The 18054-nt window shown below is 36.3% G+C and overlaps 1 non-coding gene across 1 annotated transcript; it reads left to right on the forward strand.

Moving 5' to 3' along the window:
- Positions 1–4569: 4569 nt before the first annotated feature.
- Positions 4570–4676, forward strand: LOC129085152 (U6 spliceosomal RNA). The gene has a single exon (XR_008530656.1). It is a non-coding gene; the product is annotated as a U6 spliceosomal RNA (small nuclear RNA).
- The last annotated feature ends 13378 nt before the right edge of the window (positions 4677–18054 follow it).

The raw sequence follows: 18054 nt of genomic DNA on the forward strand, positions 1-18054 counted from the left end.
TATACACATTTTTATGAATAAGCTTATCAGTTTAAAAGTAAGTAAAAAAATGTAAAGCAACACTTGAATCACAGTAAGTTTCTAACAGGTTTTAAATAAATATAAATTACGTTCTTGTCTCAATTGGGGTTCTTTCAAAAGTATCAACCGAGGGAAGCAATTGAAAAAAAAAATGTATCTGAGAATGCTATCCCAGGGAACCGCCTTGAGGGTCAGAGAGAGAAATGGGGAAGAAGATAAAGCCAATAGAGGAATGCATATTGAGATGGCGACCACTGTTGGATGACAGGGAGAGAGTCATGCACCAAAACCCGAAAACCTCATGAAATGCATGTCAGAATCATCCACTGGGGGGAAAAGGAGAAAAGCAGTGATCAATGATCTCCCTTCTCCACTGGTCAAAGGCTAAGCCGCAGGACATTAACACTTCTGAACTTCCTACTTATCCAGGAGTGAATTCTGAGAGTCCCGGGACATCTGATGACCAGGCATAATAGAAGCCCTCCAGCAGGGAGTGAAAGGTACCCAGCACTGGCCTAAGGCAATGTGCTGTCAGGTTGCCCCTGGATGAGAGCTGGCCTCCACAGCTAAGAGCGGGATAAGAGAATCAAAAGAGACATGCGAGTTGTTCTAATACAGACTATTCTCTGTGCCGACCACTATCTATCTCCCTTTTCCTTCCATTAAATCCTATCAGTAATAGAATCCCCTTCAATCTGCACAAAGGCTGAATCCAACAAGGTCAATGAAAGAAAGTGCAATGAATGCCTAATGCCACACCTGGTTCCAAGGCCATAGTATTATTTAGTCCCCAGTACCAGTTTAGAATTCTTTCACCTAGACCTGTACCTTAATTGGTATATTTGCTTCCCTGTTGGGGTGACCCAGACCTTCATCCCCAAGGGGGCTGTGCCCTGATTTTCTTGTGCTTGTCAGGCTGTGATTGTGCTAATTTTCCATTCACAATTTTAACTGGTCGTGGTAGCACCAAGAGATACCCAGTGAGCATCCTCTAAGCACCTTGTAGGTCCCAGATATGTATCACCCTGCCTTCGTTTCGTACCAGGAACTCTATCTAGCTCCTCAATGTAAAAATCAATAATAATAACTACTACCACTACAAAATGTCTTTCTTGCCTATTGTTAGATTTCAGGACTACCAGAGTGCAAACATAACAATGAACGGGTTACCACCAATAAGATATTCAGAATGTAGTATTTGATGTGGTAACAGAACAATGATGAAGGTCACAAACAGTCTAATTAGTATAGCATGCAACAGCAGGTGTCAAGTTATACTTTTGTAACTTTGACCTCAAGCCATCAATCACCTTAAAATGCAAAAAGAGGGGATAGGGCTATAAGGGAACTAAATGGTAATGGAAAAAAATACAATAAAAATGTTTTTTAAAATACAAAAAGAAAAAAAACAAGTAAAATCAGGTGAACATGTCTGAAAAAAAGGCTATATTAAATTAAATTTTCTTCCCATAAATCATTAAAAAAACAAATTCTTATGTATTTTCTATTTATATGATTTATAGTTTTTCTCATTCAATAAGGATTTAAAGGAGATATATTAGATTAATAATTTTTAGCAAGTGTAGACAGAAGCTTAAGAAAACTTATTTAACAGAAGAGTGGAATCTTATTTAGCTCATTGGTTATGACTATTTTAGATGGATTTGCTCATTCGATAATAATAAAAATGCCTCCAATTATTTTGTGCATCTGACGTGATAGGGTCTTACATTGGCCTTAGTCCACACAATAAAACTGCAAGGTAGGAAGCTAGAGGTTTAGGAAATAACTTATCTAAGTCAAACAGTTCCTTTTCCAATTCAGACATGTTGCCTTAAAACAATCATCTGTGGTAGTAAAAAAAATCATTCAATTTAAAGTTGTAAATATTATGGGAAATCTCTTTCGATTTTGGTTCTTTGGATTGTCACTTTGTGATTCCAAATTAAGAACAGAGGTGTAATGAAGAACAGAGAGGTGTTTTACAAACCGTTGCTTTCAGACAGCTGGCTTTTATACTACTCCATCATTGTCTATTGCATCGTAGGCAAAAGCAGAAGTCCATATATTATTTTTGTGGGTTGTAAATCAAGGTGCCCTGGTCTACTGTAGCCATAAAGCTATCATTTGACTTGTCTGAATAGTCAAGTTTTTCCTCCAGAGATTTTGACATGTGAGCAAAGGGACACAACATGGAAAACAGATGAAGTATACCTATTCCGGGACGCAGCATTCTTACAACATAATCAAGCAGTTCAGGCAGCTTAGCCTTTGAAATATGTTATTTTTGTGGGCAGCTCTTTAGTCTTCCTGTAGATTTTGTAAGGATATCATGGTCTCTTTCCAATAAACTTTTTTTTCTTGCATTAAGCAGAGGCAGCTCCTGTTGCTAGCAATCAAAGAACCCTAAATTATGCATAATTCAACTGAGAGTGACCTTTTCTTTCTATAAATACCTACTGCATTGAGAGTCCACACCACACAATTCAGCATCAATGTTCTCCAATACCACCAGGAATGTTGCCTCCCTAGTTTGAGTATAAACTACTCGGGCATTTCCATTATTATTCTTTGGGGTTTTCTCTGCAGTACAGGGCTATGTTCTGCATTGATGGATAGGCTTTAAAAACATCCTAAGATGGATACAGTGGGTCAGGGGTTGGCTTATGGGTAAACCAGGGGTTAAAAGTGAAGATCAGGGAATGCCAAAGCCTTCTTCTTATATCCTCCCTCAACTCATTCATGCCTATTGTAAATACACCATTCTCCACTGGACAGCTATTCACATAACAATAAGTACATAAAAATCAATCGCACTGGCCATGTCAGCTTGTGTTGATGCAAACCTACTCTCTCCTCCATGGAGAAGAGCTGGGATTACTGGATCCCCATGGAATAATGAATGAGTCACGAACACCTTATTTTTGCACAAATATATAAAAAAGTTGCTGGAGTAGTATTCTCATCTTTCATCAGCATTGATTCTTGAAAATATTATGGAAATTGTCAGGAACAACATACAATCTTTTGTTAGACAACGTCAATGTATTCCTGCAGCTCCCCCTTTATTGTTTATTTTTCCTCAGTTTCCGTTATCTGCAGTCAACTGCAGTCCAAAAATATTAAATTGGGAAGTCTAGAAATAAACAATACGTAAGTTTTAAATTGTGTACCCTTCTGAATGGCATGATGAAACCTCTTGATGTGCTTTGGGGATGTGAACCGTCCCTCGGTGAGTCCAGCATCTCCGCACCGCAGACACGCCCTGCCTGTTAGTCACACGGCAGCCATCCTGCGTATCAGGTAGACTGGTGCAGTATCACAGTGCTTGTGTTCAAGTGACCTTTATTTTACTTAAGAGTGGCCCCAACATGCAAGAGTAGAGACGCTGGTGATTCAGATATGCCAATGAGAAGCTGCAAAGGGCTTCCTTCAATGAGAAGCGAAAAGGTAAATAAAAGTTCTCCAACTAGGTAAGGAGAGAAAAAAAAAAATCATACGCTGAGGTTGCTGGAATAAAAGTTAAGGACTAATCTTCTATCCATGAAATTGTGAAGAAGGAAAAGGAATTCATGCTAGTTTTGCTATTGTACCTCAAACTATGAAAGTTAGGCTACTGTGCGTGGTAAGTGCTTAGTTAACATGGAAAAAGCATTACATTTACAGATGAAAGACATGAACAGAAAATGTGATCCAATTGATGGCAACACGTTGTGGCAGGAAGCATTGAGCTTGTATGAGGACTTTAGCAAGGGATTCCCTGAAACGAGTGACCCCAAGCCATTTACTGCAAGTAGAGGGTGGTTACACAGTTCAGGAATAGGTTTTGACTAAAAAAATACAAAAATTACTGGAGAGGCTGTGTCTGCTGATGAATCAGCTGCTGCCACATTTCTGGCAGAAATGAAAGACTTGATTAGGACCTGGTTTTATCAGAGTCCCAGGCATCCATTGGGGTCTTGCAATGCATACCTCGAGGAAGCAGGGACTACTGCATTTTGAGTATTTTGTCTTTGTAGAATGATCTATTTCCCTCAGCTCGCAGAGCATAGACAATTTATTTCACAAAAATCTCAACAGGAAACTATAATTATTTTGTATACTGAATTATTAAAGTGCTTGTTTTGCTGGTGAAGTCCTTCTGAGATACAAATTTATAGCATTTGTTTCAGGTAAGGCATGGCTGTTCTTACCTGAAAATTGAGAACACAAAAAGGAAGAAAAACCCTTTAGAAAAGTGTTTATATTTTTAGAAAATAGTAACTCTTCTGGCTGAATAGTGTAATTAATGTCTACTGTTTCCTCTTTGCTTTTATCCACACAAACGCATGCCTTTTGACAATTACAAAAGGCGACTCCATCTCAGAATGGTCTCGTTTACCTTGAGATGAATTAAACATTACCTCACCATGCCTACCTATCCCGCTTTTCTTCATTCCTATAACTTTCTTTGAAGCTTTTCTTAAAGACACGTTATCATGTAATGTATATTAGGGATAACTTAAGTTAAACTTATCTTTGAAATTCGTGCATGAAGAATATTTTCTTGCGCTCACTTTAGCGGCACATGCACTAAAATTGGAGCGATACAGAGAAGATCAGCGTGGCCCCTGCGCAAGGATGACGCGCCAATTCGTGACGCCTTCCCTATTTAAATAGATAAAACATTTTCTGAAACTAGCAATCGTCTGTGACATCATTTGATTTTGAAGATGATCATGAACTCTACAAAACTACATAAAATTTATTTGAGGAGTTAATCCAGGAAGTTTGTAAATGAATACAGAAAATAAAACAAGGATACAAGAAATAGCACAGCTAAGTCTTATCCGGAAGAAGTTAAAAAAATAAAAACTAGAGAAAAATTAAAAATATTGTAAATCCAAGATGACTGGAAGATTCCCCTTGGAGTAGGAAAATACAGGATACAAGATTGCTTTTATTTCTTTATGCGTCTGACCAGATTCCTTGATTCAACAGAAAATATAATTTATATAGCAATATTGTATTTACTATTTACTGGCTTTGGGAATTAATCTCCACAGGATAAGAAACATAATTTAGTTTCTGTCATAAAACTTAACTATCAATATAATAACACTAACACAACTCAAAAAACTAGGAGGTAGATGGGTGAAAGAGAAATTGGTAGGTTGGGTAGGTACACTAGATGCCTCATGCCTCTCAGATGGGAATTGATAGACACTGTCTAATGCTGTTGGTTAATCTAAAAATGACAAACAAAGGCAGATTAACCCTGAAATAATAAAGTTCAGCCTTCTAGAATCCTCACTGACAAGGGGCTTCTACAAGGAGAAAACTGGGAAGAATCCTAGCAATTTTATAGTGTAATTTTGCATTCTTTCTCTTAAAGACTTTTTTCTCCCCCAAATATGTAAGTTTTAAGCCTCACCTGACCTGGATCCATTCCTGGGCCACTCCTAGGGCCTTGGGAAAGATGTGACCTGGAGGACCCAGAAGCTCAACTTTTTTTAGCTGCAAGGTTAATCCAACCTTGATGGTAACCAGCAAAACAACTAAAAGAGGAAATGCTTGACACTCTTTGCTTCTGGGGGCTGGTCCTGGTAGAGCTGGGAGGCGTAGGGAGAAAGGAAGAGGGACATTTGTACTTTTCATTTCAGAGCCACTGGTGCCATTCTATGTAGTACCCTATGTATGTATTTTTTTAAAAGAACAACAATTAATTTATAATTTATTGATATTAGTCAACATGAACTTTCTTCTTCCATGTGTATTAAAGCTGTGTATTAAAGGTAAAGGGTAGGGCTGCAATGTGTGTATACATTGTATATATTTTTTCCCCAGCTTGGTAACAATCTTTATTTTCTCCTCATACACACTTTTTCTGGATTGGGTGCTGCCTTTCAAGTCAATAGGAATTTCACATATGGAAGCAGCAGTGCATAAGGTAAAAGAAAATATAAAACTTCTGGCATTAGGCTCTTGTCTTTAGGAAAAAAATGACTGCAAAAATCATTAATGATGGCCTCGTCCTATCAATACATACTGTTATTGATAGAACTCTTATAAATATGAGTATCTGCAATGAATGAATGCATAAATAAGTGGAATGACAAGTCGATGTTTCTCTCTCTAAAATCAATAAATTTAAAAAAAATTTAAAAATAGGAGTATTTTCTTCCTATAAAGAGTTTTCTCATGAATGAAATATTATTCTTTCCCAAGATACCTTAAAAAAATTCATTATTTTCATCAGAGAATTTCTGTAGCATCAGAGCAACAGGATTTTGTTTTTGTAAATAGCTAGCAATGTTATTTAGGGCAGATATATTTAGAGCTTGCAAGAGAGTAAGAAATATTGGTTTATGCAGGTATTCCAAAGTCTCACATGTTACCTTGCTAAAATGAAGGGCTGCTTTTCTCGGATAACTAGACCGTTCTTTACTTGCCATGAAGGAGGGCAGCAGCCAGCAGACACTAGCTCCATGGTAACGTGCAGATCAGCATATATGTCATCTCTCTGAACTTCTGCTCAGGCATTTATTCTCGGTAACAGGTTAGACATTCAGGGCAAAAGGTATGTTTAAACATGTTCAAACTAGAAAACATTGTTGGGTCATTCAGCTACTTAAACAAGAAAGGACGGCTTTAGCAAAAGAAGGGAAGGATGAAGGAAGATTATGTACAGATTTTCTCTCAGCCTAGAACTGAGAGTAGACTGGACGGTCCCAGCAGGTAACTGGGGACACAAAACTGGTTCCCTTTTGCTTGTCTCCTGCACAGCTTTGCAAAGAATGGCAGAGTAGAAAAAGAAGACCTAATTTACTTATTCACTGTAAATACCTGGTTTTTATTACTTTTTGGAGTTAAGGATGAATATTCCTCATTTCTCTGTGCGTGCATGTTTTAAGTAATTTACTTCCAAGTTTTCCTAAGAAAGCCTTCATGGACATTTATAATACCAAATGGACTATGAAAAGTATTGTGAAAGGCTAGGTCATTTTAAATGAAAAAAATATATATTTAAAAATAGAAGCATTACATTGTTAAACAGTACATAATTAATGATAACTTATAGAGAACTTACTGATAAAATGAAGGTAGGAGACTAAAGGATCTCCAACACCCACTCAATTCTACATTTCTTTGAATAACAAGAAAAGATTACATGAGGAAATTCAGAGAGAAAATACAGCATCAGATTTCTTTAGTATTCTAAACTACTCTTGAAAAATGCTTGCTATAATGGCATGGTAGGATACAGTTGGCATGAGAGCTAATTGCCAACTTAACAATGAAAACAATGTGAAAACAATGGTTTGTTTGCAAGACTGAGTGAAAAATATATGCCTTAGGGAAGTAGTGGAACAGGAGAAAATGTGAGAATATACAGGCAAAAATATGTATGGATGCAAAGTTTTTTAGAGGAATTATTTTAGAAGCAGGCATTTGAAAGCCTCAGAGGTGGTGACAGAATTAATAATAAAAATAAAAAATAAATCAGTTATTTTGAACTAGACAAAAATGAGTAATTATAATTATTACACAATGACAAAGTATTGGCAATAGCAGAGTGCCATGCAAGGATATTAAAGACTAAATAAAATTTTGGCATCATATTCTAGAATTCAAAAGGTAAGAGAAGAGAGTAAAACATCAAGAGGGATCGACAAAAAATTTATTAAAAGCTTATTAGTGGAGGATGCTTATTCTACAAGACTTCATGGATCTCCTCCTTGCTATTTCTCCAAATTCAACTTATTCCCTCTCACATTTCTGGGGCCACGCGTTGTGTTCTGGTCACATGATCTTCCTTTAGTTATTTGAACATGAAAACCTCTATCCAGCTGCAGGTCCCCTGATGATACCGTTTCTTTTGCTATGAATCATCTTCCTTCTACTCTGCTTGACTAGCTCTTCCTTGTATTTTAGTCTTAGTTAAAATATTATTTTGGACCTGTGTGACCCCTATTTTAAAAAACCCTAAGCCTCCCAGCGCTACCCCATGGCTACTGACTGCCATTATTTTGTATCTCAGCTATTCCTCTGTTTGTTTTCTGTAGAACACGTATCAAAACTTGCAATTACTTTATCTTTTAAGTTTAGAAATAAATTCCACAACTGGAAATTAGGCTCTATGAGGGAAGAGACTGTGTGCTTTTCACTGCCAGGAGCCCAAGTATGGTCCTTAGCATACGGTAGGCACAAAATAAAAAATAGTTAAATTAATGTGTCAATTGATTCATGAATAAATAAACAGAACATGTAAATAATATGAGGTAAAATATGTAATACATAAGCAAACATCTGTTCAAAGGTTGCCCTTTGCAAACATAGTATGTTTTCCCAAACTTTCTGCGAATTTCTGGCTTAGCTCAGATCATAAGCCCACAGTTTAGCTGCCATTGATCATGGAGAACAATTATCTGGATTTTTTGGTTACTGCAAGTAGAGGCCCCTAACAAAACTGAGCAGAGTAGCAGATTTTCTAAACGTCAGGGGGGTAGTCAGTTACTGAGCATCTAAGAGCCCCCTAAGAAGTGTTCATAAGAGCCAAGGGTCTTCGTACAGCAATTAATTGTGTGTAAGGGCTGGGAAACAGCTGTACTTAAGAAAAACAAGTGAGTTCATTCAACAGCTATTACCAAGATCCCATTAAGTAGTTATTGAAAATGTGTTTTGTGCCAAACTTGCTACCAAGTCCATAGAAGACAAAGAAAAGTAAGAAGAAATTTCTGCTCTCCTGAAACTCAGAGTCTAAGAAAAAAAAAAACACACGTGTGTGTGTATGTATGTGTGTGCATATATATATGCACACAGTTTTCTGCAATTCTGAGAATTATGTTTTTGAAAAGTCTGTAACAAGGTAATTTATAAGCTAAAAAATGTAAGAATTTAAGAAACAATAGGAATGTGGGATGAATTTCAGAACAAAAAGAGGAAGGTCTTATTAAGTGTGAGAAGATTTTTATACCCTTAAGAATAGATTTTCAGTGCAAAATATATCATCCAATGATTTCTTTTGATATTAAAATTTGAAATTCATGCCTTGGCTATTCAATTAGTCAATATTGTTCTTTAAAGTTTTAAGTTGAACATACAAACCTATTCTGCTTTAAAGTCAAATAAATTTAGCAGTTTCTGAATAATGTTTGCTAGGTCCCATTTAATATTTTAAACTATAAATATAAAATATTCAATTCCTTCCTTATATTCTTTGATTGTATGGCAAACAAAATCCTCTCAGGTCTAAAATGTATTTTTTTTAAAGTAATATTAAATTAAACTTTTAAATAATTTTATTCTTGAGTTCTCTTAAATGTTTTAATATATGCACTTAATGAGGGTTTACTTTAAAATCAGAAGCATAAATAATCACTAAACCAATTTTAAATATAATTAAGTGCTTGACATATGTTGCTCTAAAAAATCTATATTTTTTCAATACAAGGACATTCCAAGTATGTTCAAATTCCCTTACGCTGAAATATTAACAGCATGGATGGGGCTGGGGACTATTATGCTAAGTGAAATAAGCTAGGCTTTGAAAGACAAGTTATATGATCTAACTTGTAAGAGGAGTCTAATGAACAAAATAAACTAATGAACAAAACAGAACCAGAGCCATGGAAACACGGAACACACTGACAGTGGCCAGAGGGGAGGGGGCGGGGCAAGATGGTGAAAAGAAGAGGAAGGGACTAGTCAAAGAACATGTGTGAATGACCCAGGGACAGGGACAGTGGTGTGGGGACTGACTGGGGGAGCGGGGCTTGGGCTGGGCAGAGGAGGGCAATGGGGGAGGGGGTGGAAATTGGGACAACTGTAATAGAATGAACAAGGGTAAAAAACTAGTGATTCTGATTATCTTCAACATTTCTGTACTTAATCTTAAACCTTCCAATAGTTGAGAGATGGTTATTTGGTAAGAAAATAATAATGTCATCCCAATCAAGTTTTAGCATGATTTCATCATTGGTTAGCTTCACAACCAGAACTCTGGGCTCTGCTGCTGCTTGGATTCTCAGGGACTGATAGTTCAGATTCAGCATTTCAGCCATGTGCCACGGAAGGACTGGGACACATTCAAGAAATATGTCCTTGGGCGATGTTGTCATTATGAGAACTTCATAGAGTGCTTACACAAACCTAGATGGCATAGTCTAATACACTCCTAGGCTTTTATGGTATAACCTATTGTCGCTAGGCCACAGGTATGTATAGCACGTTCCTGTACAAAAACAAGAGGTTAAATCAAGCACAAGGGAAAATGATGCAATTAAAACTTTTATGTTATTTTCTGTATCATTTAACTGTACACCCTAGATGTATAAGGCTGCTGCACCATATCATGGGCATCGTGTTTTACAGTAAACTCTTTTTATTTATAAGTAGAAAGAGTACACTCTAAAATAATGATAAAATTATGGTGCAGTAAATATATAAACCAGTAACAGTTGTTCATTATGAAGTATTATGTACTGCACATAATTGTATGTGCTGTATTTTTTAGTAGGTTTGTTTCCTCCAGCATCCCCACAAACACTCATGTAAGGAGTTGCCCTGTGATGTTGCAATGGCTACAAGTGTCACCAGGTGATAGGAATTTTTAAGCTCCATTATAATCTTATGGAACACAATCCCATATGCAGTTTATCATTGATATGGAAGTCTTTTTACAGTGAGTGACTACTTGTACTCCTATAGCAATGCAATTTACAGCTTATAGAAATAACATATCTGGGGTCAACTTATAGGTAAGGTATCTGAATCTTCTGCTTACTCATAGAAATCTTATATCCTGGTTGCTTATATCACATGATTGTGTTTCATAGTTTGTAAGCATTTAAGATATGCACATTACTTTCTGGCTACTTCTGATCTCAAAGGAATCCAGCTGATAAAGCACGTATATCCCATCTCTTAGGACACACAACTCTTAAGAATATTATAATAATAAACTATTCAATTTTTAGTTATTAATGGCTTAGTATGACTATCAGATACAACTTCTGAATCAGTCAGGACTTGAGTTACACTGCTTGATCCAACAATCAGTATTTTTTAAAATAATATTTTAATTTTTATCATATATAAAGAATATTTTTTGTATATGGATAACCAAATGTTTCAACATCATTTATTGAAAAGATGGTCCTTTCTCTATTCAGTTGCATATTAGTGTGTTGAAAACCAGTTGTGCATATAGATGTAGGTCTATTTCTGGACTCTATGCTAATACACTGCTCTATTGTCTGTCTCTTACCATTGCCATATTATCTTGATTGCTCTAGCTTTATAATAAGGCTTGAAATCAGATATTTGATATTCTTTGCATTTCCATATAAACTTAAAATCAGTTTTCAGTATCTTTACAAAAACCTACTAAAATTTTTAATGGGATTGTATTTAATCTATTGATCAACTTGGGGAGAATTAACATCTTAATGATATTGAACCTTTAAAACCATGAAAGTATAATAATAATATATCTCTATTTGTTTAGGTTTTCTTTAATTTTTTCCAGCAAACATAGGACTTTTTACATCTTTTATAAGATTCTTTTTGAAGTATTTAATATTTTTAAGCAATTGTTAATTGTTATTTTATTATAATTGGATATTGTGGCTAGTATATAAAAATATAATAGATTTTTCGTAGTGATAGTATATTTTATAACCTTGCTAAATTTGTTAATTAATTCTAGTAACACTGTTGTAGAGTCCACTGGATTTTTTAGGGACTAACATAACCTGTGAAGAAAGACAGTTTCCTGTCTAGATTAATTTTGGTTTTTATTATTTTATTTCTTTGTTTTGCCTTACTGTTTATCCAGTACTAAGTTGAACAGAACTGATGAGCATTAATGTTCTTACTTTGTCTCTTATTTTAAGAATAAAGCCTTCAGTCTTTTATCACTATGATGTTAGTAGTAGGTGTCCTTTGTTAAGTTGAGAAAATCTCCTTTGATTCTTACCTTGCTGAAGGTTTTCTCTCCATTATCGTGAATAGATGAGTATTTTTAAAAAAAACTTTCTGCATGTGTTCAGATGATTATATGGCTCCTTAAAAACAAATTTTTAGTATAGTGAATTGTATTGCTAGATTTTTTTAATGTGAAACTGACCTTGCATTCCTAGGACTAATTCCACTTAGTCATGACATATTATCATTTTAGTATATTGTTGGATTTGATATGCTAAAAATTTTGTTCAGAAATTTTGCATCTATGTACATGAGGATTTTGTAGTTTTCTTGTAATGCCTTTCATTTCCTAACTAGGATAATGGATAATGCCGAACTATTCTCTCCTCTTCAACTTCTAAAAGAGTTAGTGTAGAATTACATTTCTTCCATATTGGTTTTATAGACTTCATCAGTAAAACCAATTCCTGTGGGCTTGGGATTTTCCTCATGGGAAGGTTCTTAACTATAAATAATTTCTTAATAAATATAAGACTATTCAGATTATCTATTTCTTTTTGAGTGATCTTTGGTAATTTGTCTGTTTCAAGGAATATGTTGATTTCATCAATTTTGGGCATAAAATGTTTATAGTATCCCTTCATTATTCTCTTAATAGGTATGTAGCCTCTCTCATTCTTGTTACTGGTAATTTGTGTTTCCTGTCTTTTATTCTTGATTGCTCCAGTGAAAGGATTATCAATTTTATTCATTTTTTTAAAGAACCAACTTTTAGTATTATTGATTTTTCTCTACTGTGTCTATGTTTTCCATATTACTGATTTCCACTCTGAACTTTATTATTTCATTTATTCAGTTTAAAGTTTTATTTGCGCTTCCTTTTTTTGTATCTAAAGGTTAAAGCTGAGGCATTTACTGCTACGAATTTCTCCAAAAAGTTGCTTCAGTGTGATCTCACTAATTTTGATCTGTAGTGTTTGTGTTTTCATTCAGTTAGAAATACAAATATTTCCTAATTAATTAATTCACTTCCTATTACTACTTTAGCCAATGGTTTATTTAGAAGTGAGCTATTTGGTGTCAAAATATTAAATTGAAATCTAGTATTGATCCCATTTAATCCCATGTGGCCCACGAACAAACTTTGAATTCTTGAACCATTATAAATTTATTAACACTAATTTTACAGTACAAGGTATAGTCTAAATTGTGTAAATTTCTATGTGTACTTGAAAAAGATGTGTATTCTGCTTTTGTTAAGTGGAGTATTCTTTTTGCTGAGATTAATGTGGGCGATAGTGTTATTCAAACCTTTTATATTTTATGATGTATTATTTTCTACTTATTGGTTCTATAATTATTTTTTTCTTTCAAATTATATTTTATTGATTATGCTGTTATCGTTGTCCAATTGTTTTCCCCGTCTGTTCCCATACCCAGTATTCCCCGCTCCCTCAGGCAATCCCCACCCCTTTGATCATGTCGATGTGTTATGCATATAAGTTCTTTGGTTACTCCTTTTCCTGTACTATACACTTTGTTTTTTTAGATTCATTTATTGATAAGGATGTGTTTATTGCTCTTTTATTGTTCATAGTTTTAATCTTCTTTTTCTTAAATGAGTTCCTTTAACATTTCATATAATAATGGTTTGGTGATCATGAACTCCTTTAGTTTTTTCTTGTCTGAGAAGGTGTCTATCTGCCCTTAGATTCTAAATGATAGTTTTGCAGGGTAGAGCAACCTTGGCTGTAGTTCCCTGCTTTTTATCACTTTGAATATTTCTTGCCAATCCCTTCTAGCCTGCAAAGTTTCTTTTGAGAAGTCAGCTGACAGTCTTATGGAAACTCCCCTGTACATAACTAACTAATTTCTCTTGCTGCTTTTAAGATTTTCTCTTTATCTTTAACCTTTAGCATTTTAATTTTGATGTGTCTTGGTGTGGGCCTGTTTGTATCAATCTTATTTGGGACTCTCTGTTTTTCCTGGACTTGCATATCTATTTCCTTGACTGAATTAGGGAAGTTTTCTTTCATTATTTTTTCAAATAGATTTCCAATTTCTTGATCCTTCAACTCTCCTTCTGGCACTCCTCTGATGTAAATGTCGGAATGCTTAAAGTTGTGCCAGAGGCTGCTTATACTATCCTTGGTTTTTGTGGGATTCTTGTTTCTTCTTGTTGTTCTGATTGGTTGTTTTTTTGTTTGTTTTTTATGCTCCATATCATTGTTTTGCTCCTTGGCTTCATCCATTCTACTGTTGATTTCCTGTAAATTGTTCTTTATTTCCATTAGTATATCCTTCATTTCTGTCTGGGTCTTTTTTTATGCTGTGGAGGTGCTCACTAAGTTCTTTGAGTATCCTTATAACCAGTGTTTTGAATTCTGCATCTGATAGATTGCTTATCTCCATTTTGTTTAGGTTTTTTCCTGGAGTTTTGATCTGTTCTTTCATTTGGGCCATGTTTCTTTGTCTCCTCATTTTGGCAGCCTTCCTGTTTGTTTCTGTGTATTAAATAGAGCTGCTAAGATGCACTGTCTTGGTAGTGTGGCCTAATGTAGTAGGTGTCCTTTAAGGTCCAGTGGCACAGCCTCCCTTATCACCCAAGCTGCATACTCAAGGTGTGCCCTCCATGTGGGCTAAGTATACTCTCCTTTTGTAGTTGAGCCTTGATTGCTGTTGGCAGGTCAATGGGAGGGATTTACCCGGGCCAGTCCACTTCAAGGACTGGAAGTGACCTCTAACCCCCAACCTCCACTGTCCATGGACGATCAGTTCTGCAGTGGCAGCGTGGTGGTGTTCCAACATGGTCTGTAACTGTCCACTGGGTACTCAGGCTCTGGGGTTTCCCAAGTAGTGCAAGCCAGGGTCAGCCATCACCTATGTTCCACCCAGAGCCACTAAGCATGAACTGCAAATCAATGTGCAGGTGACTACTACTAGGCTGGGCTTGGAGGTTCCCAGGTGAAGCCAAACTGATCCAAAGCTGGCTCCTACTAGGGCTGGGCCTGGTGCCGCCTAGCCAGAGGTATGGGGGCTGGGGGCGACTGAGGCTGGCTGTTGCTTGTTTGAGAGGATTTAGGAAAATGTGAAGCCTGAGCTGAGACCTGGCATTCATATAGAAAAGCCACTGTTAACAGCTCGGGTGGGTGGTAAATTGGGTGGGGCAGAGCCTCAGAGATTCACCAGGGTGGAGCAAACTGTGTGAGCCAGGTTAATGGAGTCTCAGATATGCCCCCGCCCCTGCTGGCTCTGTGGCTCTGTTGGGCGAGGTCTCAGAAAAGGAACAATGGCATCTTCCCCTTTTCTGTCTGGGAGAAATATGCTCCCCAGCTCTCACCCTGATGCCATCTCCAAATGTCACTGGTGCCTTTTCAAGCTGCTCTCCAGTGCTGGAGTTCAAATGGAGAGAGTCTGAATAAGTCTGTGCAGGCGCTTTAAGAAGCACTGATTGGGAATCCAGTAGTTCCTTTCAGTGACTCAAACCTCACTGGTTTTTACAGTCAGGAGTTATAGGGGCTTATCTACCTGGCACAGGGAACCCTGAGCTGGGGACCCTACTGTGGGCCTGGGATCCCTCACTCCAGAGATATCCCTCCTGAGAACAGTTTGGACAACATTGACGTAACCTGGCAGCCAAGGAGAGTGGACTGGAATGCATATGCATGAACAATGACAACTTCACTGTACTAGTCAGTAGGGGCAGTAGATACCATTGAATGAGCATGTGTGCTGTGTGGCCGTTGCATTCAAAATCATTGAGCGATTAAGAGCAACAAATCTGCATCATATTTTGCGTTACACTTGAGCATTCCTCTGTGGAAAATATTCAGATGATTCAGAAGTCCACAGATATGGCCAGCTGGTGATTGGCAGCTTCATCACGACAATGAACCTGCTCATGCATCATGTCTCATGCAGAGTTTTTTGGCAAAACATCAAATCACCCAGGTGACAAAGCCCCCCCTACAGCCCAGATTTGGCAGCCTGTGACTTCGGGCTTTTCTCAAAATTAAAATCAGCTTTGAAAGGGAAGAAATTTCAGATGGTTGATGAGATTCAGGAAAATATGATAGGGTAGCTGATGGCAATTAGGAAAACTGTGTGAGGTCCCAAGGTGCCAACTTCGAAGGGGACTGAGGCGTCATTGTCTTGTGTACAATGTTTCTTGTATTTTGTACCTTCTTCAATAAATGTCTCTATTTCCCATATAACATGGACAAATATTTTCTAGACGCAACGTGTGTGTGTGTGTGTGTGCACATGCACTTGTGTGTGTAAGTGGCATTTGTTTCTCCCATTCAAAGGTATAACATAAATAAAACAAAATTGTCACAATAAACTCTTCTCCCTCATTGATATCAAAATGTTGATGAAATGTTGACCATCAAAACTAAACAATTTTATTTTGCTCAGGTTTTACAATCTATTTAATTTTTACATTTATCTGGCTCATTAGTGATTACTGTCTGTTTTGTCATTAATTTGGAGAACATTAAGTTACAAGTGGCAAGGCATAACATATACATATTTGCAGAATTTTGCAAGGGCCAGAAATCACACTTGGAGGCTGTGCTTTCCACCACATCCTAATAACTCTACTGTCCACTGCCATGAAGACCCTTCTGCTGCTACTGGGCGAAAACACCACCATTCTTGTTGCCAAGTTTAAACCTAGTCTGTCACATACTTGCCGCTACCTCTGAGGAATGCTGGGGAAGTGAGCCGCTGGTTTCTCTTTTGGCAAAGTGAGACACTTACCTAAAAGGCAATTCCCCAAACAGAGAAAGAGTGTCCAAAAGTACAAGGTCACGAAGTATGAAAAATGTCTACTACAAGCTGGGAGATTTAAAAAAATACAGTTGATACTAGAATATAATTTTAAAAGAATGCAAGTTTTTAAAAATAAAAGACAAATTTTGCTATTTTGTACCTCAACCATAACAGAAACCCAAAGAATTATTTTTTAATATCAACAATGACTTTAAAATTATGAGTATTTTATACAATTGACTGCGTTCCCCCCTATAATTCACACTGTGACTCTCTCATCCTCTAGGCTTATAATTGCCAGCTGAATCTGCACTTAGCCTGCAGGTCTCTGAGTCACAGCTGTGATTACCTCAGGCTCCTGCATGGAAATTTCATGGCAATTTTACAAAACAAAGATCATACCAAAGAAATTAACTTTGCTTTTCTTGTAAATGCACTATTACGTTCTTATTTTCTTACCAAATCACTCCCTGATGAATATCTGTTACCATTAGCCAGGGGCAATGATGAATTTACTGAATTTTTCTCTACTCGTTCAAATGTCCCATAACAATTCAGAGAAAATAATGAAAATATATCAGCTTTCAAGCTCAGAAACACAATGTTTTTTTGCATTGCATTCTAAGGAATGATTTTTCACATTTGGAAGTCTTCTTGTTTTTGTTTTTCTTTTTTTTCACTGTCAGGAAAGGCTGCTAAAATGGTGTATCTTTTCCTTGTTTTCCATAGAGTTTGGAGTAAGTTTCCAAGATGACAGATTATTGATTAATATGTATATTGACTTAGGTTTCAGCTTTTAAATAGTCAATATTCTCTTTTACAGATTTTCAAAGTATATATTTTTATTCCGTTTGGGGTTTATGCAATTATTTTTAATTTGACATTTTTTCTTCAGAATAATATGCAGAACCACAAAGTGATAAGCAGGGTAATCAGATGTCTGGTTAGTAGCTGGGTACAATGTTTATTAATTTGGAGGTAGTAAACAGAAGTTGTGCTTTGCCACTTGTAACCTAAGGCTCCCCAAACAAATGACAAAACAGACAGTGACCCATAACAGGCCAGATAAACACAAAAACTAAGCAGATTGTAAAATCCAAGCAAAACAAAATTATTTATTCTTTTGTTTAGACAGTTGACATTTTATCAACAATTTTGGTACCAATGAAGAATAAAAATAATTCTGTTCTAATCATTTTGTTATTTTTTTATGTTGTAGCTATGAACAGGAGAAAAAATATTTTATTTTTAAAAATTCAAGTTTCAATAAATTGATATCGTCTCTCTCCTCCTCTGAACTCAATCCGAATTTTGTCACCTCTAATAATTTGGTACATGACGATTTCTATGATC

Source organism: Pteronotus mesoamericanus, unplaced genomic scaffold, assembly GCF_021234165.1.
Source record: "Pteronotus mesoamericanus isolate MK-2021 breed Mesoamerican mustached bat unplaced genomic scaffold, CSHL_Meso_final scaffold_21, whole genome shotgun sequence".
Lineage (NCBI taxonomy): Eukaryota > Metazoa > Chordata > Mammalia > Chiroptera > Mormoopidae > Pteronotus > Pteronotus mesoamericanus.